The sequence below is a fragment of the Meles meles genome, chromosome 7, assembly GCF_922984935.1.
Source record: "Meles meles chromosome 7, mMelMel3.1 paternal haplotype, whole genome shotgun sequence".
Lineage (NCBI taxonomy): Eukaryota > Metazoa > Chordata > Mammalia > Carnivora > Mustelidae > Meles > Meles meles.
In genome coordinates, this window is record NC_060072.1 from 57866654 (window position 1) to 57883655 (window position 17002).

Genomic DNA, 17002 nt, shown 5'->3' on the forward strand with positions numbered 1-17002 from the left:
CTTTCCTAAGGCTCATAGAGGGCGCTAACAAAGTGCTACTCACTGGTTGAGCGGAGCTCCACTCAAAACACACCTCACACTGCAACTGAAAGGCGCAGCGCCACCACCTCAGACTTCCTTCTCCTTTCCAAGGCAGGAGGCGTGGCCAATTTTCCTCATTCAAATAAAAAACCAGGAGATTTGCATGGGGAAAGGCTGATCCGTGAGCCTATTGGCTGTTAGTACCACGGGCGTGGCCAATATTACGCCCATGTAGCCCCGCCTACATTAATTTGCATAACGGCCCCGGCGCGTGCAAGGGAGAAGCGGGTTTGTTTTTGAATCTGCGGAGGCGGCGGCGGCAGCGGCGGCGCGGCGACTGAAGCGCGCGATACTGAAGCGGCCGCGTTGAGGACGGTTGCGCGGAACGGCTCTGTAGGAAGGAACTTGGTTCCCCCTCCCTCATCTCCCGCCCCGAAAGGTATATATGACTCCTAGGGGCTGTTATAACCACATTTTCTTAAATTACTATTGTATTTATGAAGAGTCAAGACCGCATTATGGCGGCTGCGGGAGTTGTGTGTGCGCCTGCGCGGTTGCGGAGCTGCGGGCGGGCGCTGCATGGGAGCACGTGATCTTGCGGGGTAGGGCTCTAGCTGCAGTTGTGCAGCTGGCGGGGCGGTGGCTGCGCAAGCGCAATATTCATTTTCAAGATCTAATGTTCTTGTTGGACGCCATTTGGGTTCTAGATTTAATTTTCCTCATTCTTGAGGAGTTTCATTTTGTTATCCCCAAATTTCCACATTTTTTAAGGAAAACGTTTCTCTTGTGTTTTACTCTTATATCGGGCTCAAACTCTTTTTTATATTTTTCCGATTCTCTGAGAAGCTGTGAACTTAATTTTCTGTAAAAATGATTGTCACTTGTGGTTCTCGATTATAATTTCACTTTTGGGGTATTGCTGGGTTCAAGTGTAGATTTAGGGAGATAAAGATCAGCACCTAGTGGTGGTCCCAGGGGAAGTACATTTTATTGAACTGCATATCTGCAAATACATTTTTAACCCTAATTTTACCAGTTCTGTTATCAGTGAATGTTTACAAAATAGAAACTGTTTTGAGTTTTGGAAATATAAGGGGGAAAGAGCACTGGAAAAATCAAATCTCAGTCTAAGTTAATGAAGTCCTAATTATCAGTTTGTGTGCTTCTGATCTACTTGCATTTGAGTTTTGGATTTTTTTCAGTCTCTGATCTCTTGTCCATAACTGCTTCAGTTTGGTCATTTTTATTACTCTGACTTTTAAAATTAAGTCTTTTCTTTATTTAGCATTTTATTATATGTGAAATAAAACTTGGCAAATTTTTTTTACAAAGAATTTTTAAGAGAATTAACTACACTGAGGCCCTTATGAGGAAATAAAGTAAACCATCAATGAAAAAAAAATCAGTTGATTCTTTAAAAAAACTGCACCATATACATGTGTATGAGATATAGTTGTGTTTGATTTCTTAGTGTTCTTAGTTTTCTTTTCTTAAAGAAGGTAGTTGTAAGTATGCTGCTGATTATTTTAGTTTACAGTGGTTGTGTCACTATATTTAAATCTTATATAACACCCCTGGGATAAGTGTTATACAATTTGATATAATTCTGTTACTGCGCAGATTATTTCTTAGTGGACTCAAAACTTGTAATTGGTTTTCATAAATGTCACCTGTGGTTTGTGTGTACAATAATTGGTTTCTGGGTTGGTTATATTAACACTAAGTTTAAATCAGTTATCTGTCAAATGAAGAAGTGGCTAGTACTTTATAATGGTTGGTTAGGGACGTTTTTCTTGCCCAAAGTAAGTACTGTTAGTATTAAGTAGATGTAACTGAAAGGAATAGTTTTGGTTGGTGGATTTTTAAAAAATGACATCACATACGAGACAGAATGGAGTGACAGGAAAGATAATTCTTTTTTCTCAACAGAAAATTAGCCATTCATATAATTCCTGGACCTCTGGACTCTTCTACACAGAAATTATATTTAGAGGGCAGTTGTGTAATCTTTTCCCTTTTTATACTTCAGAGGTGGATTACCCAGCACACCCTTCCCCCACTTCCTGTGAGATTCTTTCAGAAGTTTAGAGTTGAAAATGTGTTGTATTTTCTATATCTGTGTGTTTGTATGTGTATTTACATACACATATATATTTAAGTTAAGAAAAGAACTTTGATCTTAGGACTTGATACACTTTGCACTTCCAGAAAAGTGAAATATTTTGGTTTGTATATTTAAACTTATGTTTTCATTTAAATACAGATGGTTGCCTCTTAGGTTAATGCTGAAGATTATAAGAGGTACTTGAAAACACTGAGGAACATAATGTATAATGTAAATATTTCTTAGTAAGATAATTTTGCTGTTTGTTAGAAAGGCAAGTATATTTCTATAAACTTAAAACTAAGAACAATAAATTGTCCGTTATTTGTTTGCTGTTCTTTCAATAACAAGCATGTTTTGAAATTTTTGTTTGGTAGTTAAAATACCACAAAATTTTGTCACATATGTAACATAAATAATATTAGGACAAATTACTTAAGGAATGAATACTAAGTTACTGGGATCATTTAAAACCTTTTTAGTTTTGTAGATTTTAAATATCACAAAATGTAGTTTAGACAAAAGATTTGATTAAGCCATAAACCATTAAAATTCTTTTTTCTTTAAATTGTGATTTGAATATATGATATATATATTCAAATACTTTTTTTTTTTACTTACTATAACACATTTGGAAAGTATTGAAAATTAGCAACATTTAGAAATAAACACTCTAAATCTTTTGGCAATTTTTGTTATTTTTCCACGGTTGATCAGTCAGTCAATAAATAGGATTGTTCAATAAATATTGATCATTTTTTGTTTGGACCATAATTTCATTCCTGTTCTTTTAATTCATAATTTCATTCCTGTTTAATATAATTCAATTATATTGTGGATGTTTTCCCATTTCCTTATTCTTTTAAAATACTTCACTTTTAAAAAAAATATATATATAGTCTTTTAAAAATGTTTAATGTCTGCATAATATTATGTTGTGAAAATATCCCAAATCATCAAATACTCCGCAAATGTTTTTAAGTGGTTATGTAATATTGTTATTTCTAATAACAATGTCCTGTGACTTACCAAACATTTCTTTTATTGGCCATTTGTTGACTTTTTCTCTGGTATAAATAATGCTGCAGTGAACATCCTTGCATATGAGTCATGAACAGCATCTTATAGTATTTCTTCAAAATTACTGCTTCGAAGCGCGTTTAAACTAATACACACAATTAATAAAGCTTTGTTGTTTTGAGAAGCATTTCCCATACCACCATCAATTTGAGGGCTGAAAAATAGTACCTCATTAATTTTTTTCTTTCTGATAACTAGCGAAGTTCAGCTTTTTAATGTTTATAAATGTAGTTTTCTCATTTTTGTGAATTAGCTGTTTGAGGCTTTTTAATGTATTTTTCTGTGGTGGATGTTAATGTTTTTCCTGTTGGTAACAGCTATTTATGGATATAGCCCTTTGCTTTCATATTTTTTGGCAGGTTTTTTAATTTTAAGTTTATTACTATTAAAATGGCTTATGGTTTTATATATTCAGAAGTTTGCCATTTTTATGTAGTCTAAATGCAGGGCTTTTTCTTATTTGTGATTTCTTTTAGGACTTCTTTGCCTAGAAAATAGGACTTGTGGGAGGAACTAAATGTTCACTTATTTTGTTTATTTTTTCTACATATTGTAAAGATCTTAAAAAATAGTGTTTTAATATGTATGGAGTTTATTTTGCCATATTGTATGAAAATGGGTTGCTAGTTTCCAGTTTTTCCAAGTACCTCGTTTTCTTAGAATTTATGTTGGTGACTCTTTTCTTACTGCTTTGAGTTGCTAATTTTGTTCAGAAGTTGCTAGATTTGAGCAATTGTTCTGCTTCATTTACTAGGGATCTTTAATTTGGGGTCCATTGGCCTCAGGAGTTCCTATAAATAGTCTTTAAGAGGATTCCTTGGCAGATCCTTGCATGGATTCCTTGATGTATACAACTTGTACATATGCAGTTTTCTGGGGAAAGAGTTATAGTTTTTATCAGCTTTTGACAGGAATATGTAATATAAAATCTAAAAGGAGGCTAACAAGCACTGTCTGGGCCTTATTCATATAGCAGTACTGTACTGTTTTGTATGCTGTAGACTATATAAATATGTGGAGAGGAAATACTCATTATTCCTTTTCACAGTTTTCTTAGCTAGTCTTCCCTGTTTTTGCAGATGAACTTTGGATTCATTTGGTTAACTTTTTAAAAAGCCAGTTATTTGAAGTTTTTTTCAGAATTGCATTAAGTCTAAATTGGGGTGAGTTTACATCTTTTTACTATTCTTTTTTTTTTCCCCACTCATGACTAGAATACACTTCCTGCAGGTTCCACAAAATATCCTTTTTTAAAGAACACTGGAAAAATTTGTGATATCTGTTACTTTTCATTAAGGTGTTATTTTACTTGTTTCCTAGTGCTGATATAATGTTAATAGGGATAAGTTGTTAGAAGATATAGGACTGCATTTCTATTTTTAATCTGCCTTAGGACATGGTGATATGAAAATAGTGCAAGTATGAAGTTAGAAGTGGGAAAATAGGTTGGCAAGAAAGTGTTCTACAATATTTGAAACCCAAATTTTTCTTTGAGACTTTTTTTTTTCCTTTTTTAATAGAGGAATGTTGAAAAGCTATTTTTCTGGCCAGGATGGAGCCCAGTAATATAATAAACATTTTTATTTTTAGTCCCTTTGGTAACTGTAAGTTATTGCCTCATAAGGGTGTTTTCCTAATTACTAGTAAATTTATTGTCCATTAAATGTGTTCTTTGGGCTGATTGGCTTCATAAAAATAAATCTAAGAACTAGGTAGAAATCAATTGTTAAGATATTACTGGCTTTTATCAAACTTTTTTTTTTTTAAAGATTTTATTTATTTATTCGACAGAGATCACAAGTAGGCAGAGAGGCAGGCAGAGAGAGAGGAAGAGAAGCAGGCCTCCTGCTGAGCAGAGAGCCCGATGTGGGGCTCGATCCCAGGACCCTGAGATCATGACCTGAGCCGAAAGCAGAGGCTTTAACCCACTGAGCCACCCAGGTGCCCCTTTTATCAAACTTTTTTTTTTTTTTAAAGATTTTATTTATTTATTTGACAGAGAGAGATCACAAGTAGACAGAGAGGCAGGCAGAGAGAGAGAGAGGGAAGCAGGCTCGCCACTGAGCAGAGAGCCCGATGCGGGACTCGATCCCAGGACCCTGAGATCATGACCTGAGCCGAAGGCAGCGGCTTAACCCACTGAGCCACCCAGGCGCCCTTTTATCAAACTTTTAAAGTGAAAAATTCCCATCTTTGGGTCTTTTTCAAGCAAAACTGCTTACAGAAATTTGCATATCTTACTTTTTTTATGTGACCTTTGCTCTTACACGGAAACTTTTTCTAGTTCTGACAACTTATGGTACTTGGTGTTTTAGACTATGATAGGTGAGGAATAGCAAAAAAAAGGACAATGGAAGTGTTACTGGAGAAACATGAATAGGAGCAAGAAGTGATGGCTAGCATCTTGATAGTGAAGAGGGTTCAGGTTTCAAGTGTTAGAAGCGAGAATTTAAAAACTTAGTTTTGAGATCATATAGTTTGTGAATTAGTATTCCTAGAGCTGAATCAGTATTTGTAACATGTTCATTATGGTAGTTGATGATCTTATTAATGATTCTGGATCCTAGAGAATAATTTAACTTGTTCAAGAAGGCAAAGAACTGTATGATTTAGTTTAGAAAGGTTTCTATTGTAATTTTATAAGTTTTGAGGTATATGGAAGATTCATACATGGGCATATGTACTTTCTCAAGGGAATTACATGTAAGGTATATTATGGATAAAAATTAAGTTATGTTTTAACATAAAAGTACAAAAAAATCATCAAGTAGCTCTGAGAAGCCGTGTCCCTATAAGTTCCCTAGGGTATCTAGAAATTACCTATCCATTAGTGGAGCTTCTCTTTCGAAATTCTTGCCCATTTGACGTTGTTACATTCTTCATAGAGTCCAAGATTTTAAAAATGATTTTGCATTGTTCTTTCTCAGACTGTCCTGAAATCTAAAGAGTGAGTTAGTGGTTTATCCAGTCATTTTGAGCTTGTTAAAACAGAAAAGTGAATTCCAAAAAATTAAACTTTGTTTATATATGCTTCAAGTTGCATGGTAGAAACCAATTTTGTATTGCAGATGAGAGTATGAGTGCTGGGCAGCATTTTCATTTTTTAACGCCTGCAAAATGATAAGACTAGAATACCAGTGCTTGTTTGTACAGTGTGAATGTCTTCAGTTTTGCATTTTGATCGTTTGCATTTTTGAGTCTTTAAGAGAATGACTCTGGCATCTCCTTGGCCACTTTCTAAAAAATGTGGTAGGCCTAAGGGTACAGTTGGCAGTACTTTCCTGAGAGACTTTAAAATTGGACGTACATAAATATGAAATTCTGAGAAATGAAGATGACCTATTAATTTCATCATGAGAAATATTCATTTACTTATATCTACAATTTTTCATTGCTCAGAATATTATAAAAATATTTTGTCATTTTGTTTCTGATAACTAGGAGTAACTAGCTGTATACCCTTTAATATGGGAAAGAGGACCCCTTGTATGATGTGAGGTAGTAGTGTCATAATGTCTTACTATAGAGTTCTTTGTCCCTTTCTTTGTTTGTATAGCCCTGTGCTACTTTGGGGAGTTATTGTCATGGTAGGTACCAAGAAATTGTATGTCCAGTACTCTATGGCACTTCAACATTTAAATGAGAATTTGACTTGAACTGATAGAGCTGTTAAATAGCTCTATCTAATAATTACTGACTACCTTGAGTCAGTAATGCTAAAAGATAATGCTGTCCAGTTTGTAAAAAGGTAAACCTAGAAGATGAAATTAGGATCTTCCATTTTAAGAACCAGTGAAAATGTGACTGATAAAACAGTGAATGATGTGAAACAGTGAATGATGTGACTGGTTCAGCTCATTCTCAACTTAGGCTTTGGTGTTTAGTAGGGGTGTATCTGCCCTGTTACCCTTACTAGATTAAGTGTTTTAAAAGGAAGAAGTAGTGAAAAGTAAAGAAAAGAGACTATTTTTGAAATTTTCTCTTATTTCCTTTTAGGTGTTAAATGTCAGGAGCTAATTGGATTAGAATAAAGACTGAACTGCTCTGTGAGACTTTTACCATGGTTTAAGGATGATAAGTGTTATTTCTCTGCTGTAACAATACAGAAAAAGACTCTTTAGGGTTTAAGGTGGCTTTGACTTAACATATGGTTCCAGGTTGAACATGACTACTCACATTTACCACAGGGGCAAGAGAGAAAGGGTCATGGGAGTATACACCTCATTCTTTTGAGAACATGATCTGGAAGTGGCACGTATCACTCTGACTCATGTTTTATAGGTGAGAATGTAGTCATTGGAACATAATTAGTTGGGAAAGGAAGGCTGGTTAATGTAGTATTTAGGTGGACAGCCATGTGCTTACTAAAATTAAGGAATTTTATAAAAGGAAAGAAACGGGTTTAGGGAACAACTAGCCCTTTCTGCTATAAAAGTAAGCTGGAGAAGTAGTCTCTCAGAATAATTGGTAATTTGATAATTGAAAACTAATTTTTTGCTTTAACAGTTATAGTTAAAACTCTGTGTCTTCCTTGGTTTTTCCTTCTCCTCCTTCTCCTTCTTCTTTTGAGAGAGAGAGAGTGCGAACGGGGGAGAGGCAGAGCACAAAGGAGAGTGAGAATTCTAAGCAGGCTTCATGCCCAGTGTGGAACTTGACATGGGGCTTGATCTCATCACCCTGAGACCATGACCTGAGCTAAAATTAGAGTCAGATGCTTAACTTACTGAGCTACTGATGTACTCCTCTATAATTCCTTTGAAGTGGAATTTTGAGAGCTTTGTATTCATGATTTGTGGTTGAGATTCTAGTTACTATATTTACCTTATTTGGTGGGATACTTCCCATTTCTGCTTACCTTTGTAAACATATTAAAATCATGTTTAGCTCTGCAAGATTGGAATTTTAATTTAATATTAAAATCTCCATGTAATATTTTTGTTATTCAGTTTAATATTTTTAAACTTTACCAGTTAACTTGCTTATTTTAAAAGGATGAAAGATTATGGGTAAGGACTGTGGATAGTGACAATTGTTTAAACTACTTGTTTTAGTCTCAAAGTTCTTTTTGTTTTAGAAAAAAAAATTTTTTATTTTTAAGTAATTTCTATACCCAACTTGGGGCACAGGCTCATGACCCAGAGATCAAGAGTCTCATGCTCTACTGACTGAGCCAGCCAGGTGCTCCAAAGTTATGTTTTTTATCATCTTTCCAGATCCTATTTTTCTTTTGTAACTATATGTGTGAAATATACATTTTGAAGATAGAAAATATGATTTTTGAGGACCTTATAATGTACACAAGTAAAATAATTGTGATTGTAAATTCTTTGCATATGGGTAAAACTTACCTGATTAATAAGTAATTTAAAGCAGCTTTCTATATAAGTAAAAAAAATATTAAATAATATATTCATGTAAGGCACAAAAAGTGAAACGGTAATGGGGGAGATCAAGGAAGTCTTGGAGGAGTTGTATTTTAGGGATAAACTAGAAAGGTGTTCTCAGTAAAGGAAATAGGGTGTTCAGAGTATCAGAAATGAGAAAGTGAGTGTGTTAGGAGAACTCTGTGTTAGGGAGTGTGTTAGGAGAATTCTGAATAGCTCCCTGGTATATGACATAAGATCCTTGATTTTTTTAAGAGTCATTGCTGCCATTGTGTCTATATAATATAACTAATAACGAGGATGTTGTCTTCAGCTGGAAATTTTTTAATTACATTTTTTATTCTGCTTTGCTTCCTATCTCACTTAAAGGCATTTATTCCTTTCTGTTTCTATGTTTATAATTGTGTAGTCCTTCATAAGCTTTCTGCAGTTAGGAATTACATCTTATTCATGTGTCTGGCAATTGTTACATTTTAAAGAAAAACCCCATCTAATTAGGATTGCTAAAGCCACTATTGAAAGTGTAAGATTGCTTTTCACATTGCCTTCCTTAATATTCAGTAAATATTTGCTTATTGAAAGACTAGAACCCTTTTGTTTTAGGTGGAGGTGTAAGAAAGGGAAGTAAGATATGCTAGTTCCTTTTTTTTAGAAGATGTTATTTTTATTTATTTGACAGACAGAGATCACAAGTAGGCGGGGGGGGGGGGGGGGGGAGGGGGAGGGAAGCAGGCTCTCTGCTGGGGCTCCATCCCAGGACACTGGGATCATGACCTGAGCCGAAGGTAGAGGCTTTAACCCACTGAGCCACCCAGGCGCCCCATCTAGTTCCTTTTTTTCATTTAACTCATGATTATCCACAGGTGTCAGACTTTTTTTTTAAATAATTAAATACATAATTTACTTAAGCACCCACTGGATAATTGTCAAAAAATTGACAGGCACTTTGCATATGAAAAATTAAAAATTGTAAGTCAAGTTTTAGAAAAAGTTCTTCCATCTCATTCATTAAAAAAATAGAAAACAGGGAAACACCACTGCTTACATATTAACAAATCTCTAAGATATAACTCCGAAGGACATAATATGTGCAAATTAATAAGGTTTTGATGAAAAGATGGAATGACATAATTATTTTGTATTTTTAAGTTTCTGTAATTCTCTCCTTCCCCACCAAATTTAAGTGATTTAAAAGTTGGAAGATAGCAAAATTGAAGAAAAAAAAAAGGCAGAGAATTTTCCTAAAATCAGTAATATGGTGAAGTGAAAAGAACAGTAATTTTATATTGGGATCAGGGCATTTAGAGTCTCCCAGCTGTATTAATATAAAATGGTGCTGCCACCTACCTAGTAGGTGGTTATGAGGATTAAATGAGATTAGATATAAAAAATGGTTAGCAGTTTTTCTTGGCACATTTTTCTTTTCTGTCTCCAATCAATTGATGAATCGATTAGTCAGGCATGAATATCTAAGAGGCAACTAGGTGCAGCTAAAGGGAGCCCTTCAATGCAGGAGATTTATAGAAAATGACAATATTCTTAATTACTGGAGCTAGAATAAAATGTTTAAAAAGTAATTTAGAGAAGTAGTTTTATGATACTACTCACTAGTAGGGAAAAGTAAGCATTTGAAAAAGTAGCGTATTTGCAAAGGTTTGTGAAGGAGTCTAGATTTAGACCAGTATTATTTTAGAAAGTGTTTAACATGTAAAAGCCCTGAGAAGTTACTAAATTAACCAAGTTTACAGTAAGCCTCTTCATGATAAAGAAGCAGCCCTTTTCTCACATTAATTATTTATCTTCAGAGTTTGTCAGTTTTTTTCAGGTAATTATTATTGCCAACGTTAGAGATGAAATCATTTATTTTGGAGACTAGACCCACATATGCTTTTTTTTTTTTTTTAAATTTAAGAGTGCAAAGTGTTTCCTCCCCCTTTATTTACTTTCTAGGTATGGAACTTGCTGGACATGCTCACTCAAAATTGAGGCAAAACAAAGTGCCAGTTTCCTTCCATAACCATTGCTATGGCCAAGTTCCTGCCCTGTAAAACACAAATTTGAATGGATAAATTTGTTTAATGATCTTATACTTTATTTATTTTTCTTGATACTTTATTTATACAGGCCTAACGAGAAGTTAATACCAAAAGACTTCCCTGTTGTCTGGTTAGCAAAACTACATACATTTTGTTTAAGAGTTAACTTATATCTAGATGTTTTGTAAAGTGTAATTTTACCTGCTTGATTATAGGATTAGGAACCAAGAGCCGTCTGATTCATTTCAGTGAGCTTTCACCTGCAGTACTTAAAACTGGGTCTTATGGTTCTGAGATTTCCATATTTGTCAATATTCTAGTGTTTTGGGAAGTGATATTCTTTATTCCAATAAAATAAGGGATCTATAAGTTATATAAGACATACTAAATTAGGTTCTGGGAGGACTTACTGGTATCATTTCTACATTTGAGGTGCAGTTATTTCTACATTTGAGGAGCAGTCCTTTTCCCCTTTCTTACCTAATTATAAGCGTTCTCTTTTTAAGTGTTACAGTTTTGTAGTCATGGTTACTAGTTTGATTTATTCAATTTTATCCTGATAGTAAGGAAAGCATCCTCATTGGAACTATGTAAACTGCATTATAAAAAAGGAAAAAGATTCTGTTTGGATAAGACCAATGAAAAAATTCAGTATTTTTCTATAGAACTGCTCTTTAATTGTTTTGGTGGCTTCTTATATCCCATATTAAAATCTTTTACCGGTTATTTTTCCCTTGGAATTCTGAGGATATTGGATCAAGGTATTTTTTAAATTATTATTTATACAAAGTATCTTTTTAATTGAAGGTTAAAGATAGATTAAGAAGAAAGTGTTTTCCATATATAACCATTAAAAATACCAATTGTAGTTAAATCAGTTCATTTAGTTCTAGGTAATTCTTGTTTTACTCACCTAGGGTTAAGTAATCTACTTAAACAAAGTTGTTTGCACTGGACTAACAGAATCATAGAAATCCGGACCCATTCTCTTGGTATATTTATGACAGATTTTGATTTAGGAAGGTAATGTCAGACTGTATACCAAGTGGCCTCTATCCTGGAGTCTCTTCTACTTAATAGTAATAGTTAAGATGATTTGGTATGGTCCTTTACTAAGGATCTTTTGATGTTTTATTTAGTAGAGAAACATCCCTCAGGTTTAGTGGCAGCAAGGATCTTGACTCATTTTTGTTTCTTGAGTTTTATTGCTACAGTTGGCCTAGGTGCCCTCTACATGTGGTACACTGCTATGATCAGAATTTCATATACCATGTAGGGAATTCCTTTACTCTTTGTCTGTGTAGCACCATTGTTTTCCATGTGTCATGTGTTTTTATTGGTTTATTTTGTGATTGGGGGAAGGAAACCCTATTCTTTAGTAGTAACTTTTTGAGAAAAAGTAAATGCAAAGTATATTCTTTGAAGCCAGGAGTGTATGAAACATTGTCACTGCATTTTTAGATGATTGATAGTTTGGCTAGGTATAGAAATCTAGGTTGGAAAATATTTTTCTTCAGAATTTTAAAGACACTGTTCATTATCCTTTTGCTTCTATTACTGCTGAGAAATCTGAAGCCATTCTTATTTCTGATTTTCCTCTCACTGGAAGCTATTACTCTGTTAATAGTCTTTAGTGTTTTGAAATTTCACTGTAATTCTTTGATGTGGCTCTGTTTATCATTGTTGGCTTTCATCAGGCCCTTTCAGTTTAGCAACTCTTGCTTTTCAGTCTTGGAACTTTTTCTTAAATGATTACATTGGTGATACCTTTCATCTGCCGTTTTATCATTCCAATGTGCATTTTTGGAGGGGTACTCCACTTAATTTTTTCCCCTCTTACTTAGAACGTGGTCTTTTTGTTCAGTTAGATTTCTTCAACTTTATTACACAGTTCTCATTTTTCCTATCATGTTCATCATTTCTACTTTATAGTCCTTGCCTTTAGTATTCTACTTTTTTTTTTTAAAAGTAAACTCTCTGCCCAGTGTGGATCTAGGAACTCATGATCCTGAAATCAAGTCTCATGCTTTACTGACTGAGTCAGCCAGGTGCCCCTAGTATTCTGTTCTTGACACATGACTGCAACATCTGTTCTTACCTGTGGATATTAATTTTTTTGAAGTTTTTTTTTTTTTTAAGATTTCATTTATTTATTTGACAGAGAGATCACAAGTAGGCAGAGAGGCAGGCAAAGAGAGAGGGGGAATCAGGCTCCCTGCTGAGCAGAGAGCCCGATGTGGAGCTCGATCCCAGGACCTTGAGATCACGACCTAGGCCAAAGGAAGAGGCTTAACCCATTGAGTCACCCAGGTGCCCTCTTGAATTTTTTTTCTTGCATAGTTTTTATGTTTGTTTTTGTTTTGGCTTGTTTTTGGTCTTTGTCTTCCATATTAAACTTTAATCAGTTGACTTTATCTTCCTTGCCTGACTGTATTATATGTTGTGGAAGATTAAAAAGTTGATTAGAGGGGCACTAGGTGGCTCAGTTGGTTATGTGTCTGACTCTTGATTTCAGCTCAGGTCTTGATCTCAGGGTGGTGAGATTGAGGCCCATATGGGGGTCTGTGCTGGGTGTGGTGCCTGCTTAAGATTTTTTTCCCCCAAGCTGGCCTGTGCATATTCTCTCTCTCTTAACTTTTTTTTTTTTTAAGTTGATTAGAGGGATGCCTGGGTGGTTCAGTCAGTTAAGTGTCTGCCTTTGGCTCAGGTCCTGATCCTGGGCTTGCGTCCTGCATCAGGCCCCTTGCTCAGTGGGGAGCCTCCTTCTCCTGTCTGCCTCTCCTCCTGTTTGTGCATGGGCACTCTCTCTTGTTTGCTCTCTCTGACTAATAAAATTTTTCAAAAATTGAAAAAAAGTTGATAAGAGTATCTGCATTTGTCAGCTTTTAACTTCTCTTTGGATTATCTGGGTGGACTGTTTTTTGAGGGCTCCCAAGATCTTAAGGTCTTATGCTTTTTAGATACACTCAGAGAATAGCTTTCCACTATCTTGAGTGGTAGTAAAGCAAAGTTTGTTGAGTGCAGTACAAAAGCTCCTGAAGAGGGAGGGGACCTGAGCATTGCCCTAGTTTTCCATTTTCATACTTGGGGAATAAAGATCTGATTGGCAGCAGTCTAGAAGATTAATGGAAGAAGAAGACGATGGGTCTCTGCAGTAAGCACTCAGTCCCTCTCTTTTTGGTATGCTACTCTAATTTTTAACTGGATGTTGTCTTCATAGTTTTGCTTGGATTATGGAGAGGAGGTATTCAATGGAATGTGGTGAGGATATCTAGTATATCTTATTTATTCACAAACAACTTTCACTAGTATTCCCTTTTCTAGTCACACCATCGTACTATTTGCTCCTTCACCTCAGTTGGCCTAGTTTTTTTTAGTTGCTGTGTCTTTTGAGGTTGCTGTCATGTAACTTAAATTGGTTCTTCCCCCAGTGAAGCATGGAAAATGATATTTGAGGAACTGCTAAATTAGTTACCAATGGTCCTGTTTATTTTCCAGCTCCCAAAATCTTTTAGCTCTTTTACTCTTTTCCTTATTCTTGAGGATTTTTGCTTTCAAAAAATAGCTTTACTGGGGCGCCTGGGTGGCTCAGTTGTTAAGTGGCTGCTTTCATTTCAGGTCACGATCTCAGGGTCTTGGGATGGAGCACCACATTGGGCTCCCTGCTCGGCAGGAAGCCTGCTTCTCCCTCTCTCCCCTCCTACCCCTGCCCCACTTGTGCTCTCTCTCTCTGTGTTTCTCTCTGTCAAATAAATAAAAATCTCTCTGCTGTGTCTCTCTCTGTCAAATAAATAAAATCTTAAAAAAAAAAATACCTTTACTGTAGTTTTAGTGGGATTTGGGGGAGTGAGAATAGGTGTTCTCATTTCATTATTGTAACATCCTTTTACATTTGTTTTCTTTTTATGTGAAGTTGGTAATAATATGTAACTAAAGTGTAGTAACCAAATAGAAGTATTTACTTTTTATCTAATACAGTGAAACCTTTTATTTAGATTCCATGGCATATTCAATATTTTGTATATGCAGCTATTTTAATAGTGTGATCTATGTACTATAAAAGGTTATAGTAGTTGATTACAGTTAATTCCCTTCCAGTTTTCATTGTTTTTTGTGCAACCCCTAGCAAATGGTTTACAGTCTCTGCTCATAAACGTTTGAAATTATAACACTCTTACTTTACATGATCATTGTAAGACTAAAATAAAAAAAATGTGAAAGAGCTAAAACGTTGGGTAATTGTGGAAACGTTTACCTGACATTAGAAATAACTTCCAATGTGTTTGCTTTTACAAATAAACAATGATTCAGTTTATCAGGAATTATTCTATCTAAAGTAATTTTTAAGCAATATTCTTAGTAAAATTTAAGAATTTAAAAGTAAATAATATACTTCCATAATTTTTTATAGACACTTTTAGAGTTCAGCTCTTCCAAGCAGATAGTAGGTCCTGTGTATTGCCTGTAAAAACTCTAAAAGCTGAAAAGTACTCTACAAAAGGTATTTTTCCATTTTGGATTTTAATGATTTTATTTATTTTTTAGAGAGAGAGAGAGAGAAAGACAGCATGAGCAGGGGGAAGGACAAAGGGAGAGGCAGAGACTCTTAAGCAGACTCTGAGCTGAGCATAGAGCCCTATGCAGGGTTCAGTTCCACAACCCTGAGATCATGACCTGAGCCCAGACCAAGAGCCAAACACTTAACTGACTGAGTTAACTGACTGAGGCACCCGGATGCCTCTACTTCCTGGGTTTTAAAGTACAGAGACTTTTTAGGCCCAGGCTAAAAACTTAGATGAGTCATTAGTTGACTGCTTTTTCCCAGAAAGTAAGAGTTGAGATCCTGAAAATGAAGGTTCTTAAAGATGTAGAATTTTCTGAGATTTTTGTGGTAGAAATGAAAACACTGGGAATTAATTTCAACTCACCATCTACTGAGCAATTACTGTGTTTTGTACAATGGAAGTGAATGGAAAATGAATTAAAATGTGATTTCTGACCTTAGGAACTCTAAGTTACGAAATTTGGTAAATATAACAATGGTATGCACAAAAGATCTTGGGAGTGAAATTATACCTGGCTTGGGGGATGGGTATAGTAAAAAGAAAAATAAGTAAGGAAAAGGTTGTTACTGATGAGATAATTTAGGTTGAGTCCTGACTAGGATTTATCAGGTTAACTAGGACGTTTCTTTGGGATAGAAAGTGAAACATGTTGCAGTGGTACCAGTTATCAGAATAACAGCCTAACCATTTTCCTTTTCTAAACTATTTTCATGATGTGTAGAAACAACCAGTGTGGGAAGGGATGAGTGAAGGAAGCTGCATGGGCTTAGACTGAGTGTAGTCTAGCATGTATTTCAGTTCCTAGCAATTTTTTAAAGTTAATTAATCTTTGAGCTAGTTTCCTTCACTCATGAATTGGTAGGTAATACATACCTTGTAGGATTACTGTGAGAATTAATTGAAATAATGCATGTAAAACTTACTTGAGGGCTTGATCTTTATTAATGTACCTCCCTACCCCTTTGTCTTCTAATTGCTGTGTGTGAAGTAGATAAATCAGTCTAGTTACTGTTTTATTTATGTGCCTTGGGATAGTAGAGAAAATATAGTGAATATTTAGTGAAATGATTATAGTGGTTAGAGGAGAATTGGTACAATGAGAGAATGTATGTCTTTTTGTCTTTTACTCTGAGATATAAATTGGGTGAAAAGTAGTTCTTGTAGCTGATAGTACTAGCCAGCAACTTAGCTTGCTCAGGAAAGCTAACACTGAGAAAAAAGTAGTTAGGATTTACATTGGAAAGGTATTTGGCAAGACACGGGAGGCTTGGGGTAAAGGGGATGGGACAGGGTACATTCGCAGGTGTGTTACATAATTTAAATTTTTGTAGACCAGACTCCAAAAGAATCTGCTGTCCTGAATATTGGAAGTGCTCACTTGGCAGATTTAAAAGTTTTGGTTGTTTCTCCAATAACCTTAGCCCCATTTCATTGCTACAGTAATGTCTATCTTTTATGAATCTTTTGCAGTTAACCAACCTCTTGCTTCTAAGGAACAGATTTGAGCAACCCTCAGAGAATTACTTTTTTTGAAGAATTAATGTGGCTAGGTTAAGTATAACTTTTTTTTTTTAATCTAGTGTAGGACTTGAATAGTCTTTATACACTTCATCCAGTTTGCCTCTTGGAGAATAAATAAGGGTCTTTTAAAAAGCTGAGTTTAAATAGTTGAATTTAAACTGGAAAAAAAAAAGCTGAGTTACTTTTGTTTCATTTAAAACTTTTTATTATAGGAAATTTTAATATACAGAAATAGAATGAAATAATCAACTCCACGTGCCCATCACTCAGCTTGATCAGTTTATGGGGCCA

General features: G+C 35.0%; 1 protein-coding gene across 2 annotated transcripts in view; it reads left to right on the top strand.

The window, feature by feature from the left end:
- The first annotated feature begins 312 nt into the window (after nt 1-312).
- Nucleotides 313-17002, top strand: part of LOC123946248 (activating transcription factor 7 interacting protein) — a 120235-nt gene continuing 103545 nt past the window's right edge. For both annotated transcript variants that reach the window (XM_046011654.1, XM_046011653.1), the window contains exon 1: nt 313-460. The gene's annotated coding sequence lies outside the window, so the exon portion shown is untranslated. The remainder of the gene's footprint in view (nt 461-17002) is intronic.